The 3012-nt window shown below is 47.6% G+C and overlaps 1 non-coding gene across 1 annotated transcript; it reads right to left on the reverse strand.

Annotated features, from left to right (window-relative positions):
- Positions 1-1967: 1967 nt before the first annotated feature.
- Positions 1968-2101, reverse strand: LOC111721796. The gene has a single exon (XR_002770812.1). It is a non-coding gene; the product is annotated as a U11 spliceosomal RNA (small nuclear RNA).
- Positions 2102-3012: the final 911 nt, after the last annotated feature.

Consider the following 3012-nt stretch of genomic DNA (forward strand, 5'->3'; position numbering starts at 1 on the left):
TGAGCTGTGATGCCATGGCTTAAGGCTTGAGGGACAGCTTGAGGCTCTGTCTCAAAAAAAAAAAATCTGCTCAGGTACTATAACTAGTTTCCAAAAATTCATGCAACTGGGAAAGACACACAGTTCATACCCACCCACATCCATTCCTTTAGGTAATACCATGGACAGAAAAATTTCTAACTAGTGATATCTTAGCTAACATAACTTGCTAAAGCAATGTATTACTCACATGTTTGTGGTAATGCTAGTGTAAACATTTCTACCCAAGGACTGCTACCTTTAGGTCTGGATAAGATTTCCTAAAGCGTAACACCTCCTTAGGAGCCGCAGGCCAGGTCCTCAGTAGGTATTTTAGAAGAAATCATTGTGACCATAAGATGACAGCTCCACGTGTGTTACTGGAGAAGATGTGACAACAATGGTATTGATGATCTTAGCCTGTATAGAGACCCTGTGTGTGTGTCTTACTTTTAACAAAAAGTTTCTTTTTCTTTTTTTCTTTTTTTGAGACAGAGCCTCAAGCTGTCCCCCTGGGTAGAGTGCTGTTACATCACAGCTCACAGCAACGTCCAACTCCTAAGTCTCCTGTCTCAGCCTCCCAAGCCGCTGGGACCACAGGCGCCCACCACAATGCCTGGCTATTTTTTTGGTTGCAGCCGTTATCGTTGTTTGGCGGGCCTGGGCTGGACTCAAACCTGCCACCTTAAGTGTATGTGGCTGGCGCCTTAGCCACTTGAGCCACAGGCGCTGAGCCAACAAAAAGTTTTTAAAAGTATAAAGAAAAATAACTTGCGAGCAGCACCTGTGGCTCAGAGGAGTAGGGCGCCAGCCCCATATGCCGGAGGTGGCAGGTTCAAACCCAGCCCTGGCCAAAAACTGCAAAAAAAGAAAAGAAAAATAACTTTACCAGGCACGGTGGGTCACATCCTAGCACTAAAGGAAGCCAAGGTAGGTGGATTGTCTGAGCAAGAGCAAGAGACCCCATCTCTAAACATAGCTGGGCGTTGTGGCCCACTCTGTAGCCCCAGCTACTTGGGAGGCTGAGGCAAGAGAAGGGCTTGAGCCCGAGTTTGAGGTTGCTGTGAGCTGTGACGCCACTGCACTTCTACCGAAAGCGACATGGTGAGACTCTGTCTCAAAAAAATAATAAATAAAATAAAATAAGAATACAAATAAAATAATTTTGTGGGTTATTTTTCCTTTTGCAGTTTTGGCTGGGGCCAGGCTTGAACCCGACACCCACCATGAGGCCGGCGCTCTACTCCTTGAACCACAGGCGCCGCCCTGTGTTTGTTTTTTAATGTTTTTTATAAGTGTGTTTCTGCAACCTCCAGCTCTTGGGTTTAGGTCATTCTCTTGCCTCAGCCTCCCGAGTAGCTGGGACCACAGAGGCCCACCACAACGCCCGGTTATTTTTCTGTTGCAGTTTGGCCGGGCCCAAACTCTCCACCCTCTCGGTATATGGGGCCGACGCCCTACTCACTGAGTCACAGGCCCCACTCTGTAAGTGTGTTTATTTTTTTTGTTGTTTATTATTACTATTTTGGGGGGAGGGAGTTTTTGGCCAGGCCCACCACCTCCGGCATATGGGCCCGGCGCCCTACCCCTTTGAGCCACGGGCGCCGCCCTTAAGTGTGTTTATTTTAACTGGAGTTACTTATGAAAGAACCAAGAAACTCATGAAGTTAACTCTAAAATCTTTAAAATAAAAAAGAAACCTAACGCTCCGCATTTACGTTACACGTTCAGCAACTTGAAAGTGCACTTAATATTGCTTTCTTTTAAGTTTTATTGATTTGTTGTTTTTGGTGGAACTAGGTTCGAATCCTCCGACCCAGAAGGCTGATATGTGGGGCCAGCTCTATGCTCATCGCACAAGCGCCACCTACACCCATCATTTTCAACTGCACTTTATGCGTAGAAAGAAAAATCTCAAGAATAATTCTTATTTTCTCTTCACAGTAAACACGGGCGCCGGGACCAACGATCACCAGCTGCCCAGATACCAAAAAATTATGCTTCCGAAATCTCTTGATGTCGATTCCGCACGAACAGCAGTTGAGTTGCCCCACGTGTGCCACTCACGACAGAAGCCCTTTTTGCCTAAGCGACAGCCCGAACAAGGTGGCAGTGTTGGCAAATACATGTTTTGGTAAAGGTGAAAACAAAACCTAAACAACTTCCTACTTGATGGTCCTGAAGTTGAGTGAGGAAATTCCAGTTTCCTCTAAACCGGAGGGAAGCGTTTACAAGACGAATCTATGATGTGTTCCGATTTTATTTAGAAGTAAATGCAAGGACGCAGTTTATATGCAAATATGCGCAATGCTGGCTGGGAAGGAACCGACTGGCGCCGGGAGAGTGACGGACAAGTGCTGGCGGGGACGCTAGTGTGGAAGCTCCCGGCGGCTGCAGGTGGCAGTAGGTCCCGCCTGTTAACTGCTTGACACAGCAGGTCGTCTGCTGACGCAGGAAGACAGGCTCTTAGCGGGTGTGGGTACCTAATTGGGGAAGACACGAATCGCAACCTATCAAAATTGAACTGCCGGCTCGGCGCCTGTAGCTCAGCGGCTAGGGCGCCGGCCACATGCACGGGAGATGGCGGGTTTGAATCCAGTCTGGGCCTGCCAAACAACGACAACTACAACCAAACAATAGCCGGGCGATGTTGTGGGCGCCTGCAGTCCCAGCTACTTGGGAGGCTGAGGCAAGAAAATCGCTTAAGCCCAAGAGTTTGAGGTTGCTGTGAGCTGTGACGTCACGCACTCTACCCAGAGCGGCATAGTAAGACGGTCTCAAAAAAAATGTTTTTTCTTTTTGAATTGCAAATGCCATTCCAAACTTGTGCTGATCCTGGCGATCCACCCTGCAGCAGCCCCAACAGGATTGAGCATTGTAAGAGCAAAAAGTGGGTGCAGCTAATCACTTACATGACAACAATGGATAAACAACGGATACGCAGGCTGCCATGGTGTGTTCATATGATGAAATGATATATGCTGCACTTTGAAG

The sequence above is a fragment of the Otolemur garnettii genome, unplaced genomic scaffold (genome assembly GCF_000181295.1).
Source record: "Otolemur garnettii isolate 467f Iridium unplaced genomic scaffold, OtoGar3 scaffold00184, whole genome shotgun sequence".
NCBI lineage: Eukaryota > Metazoa > Chordata > Mammalia > Primates > Galagidae > Otolemur > Otolemur garnettii.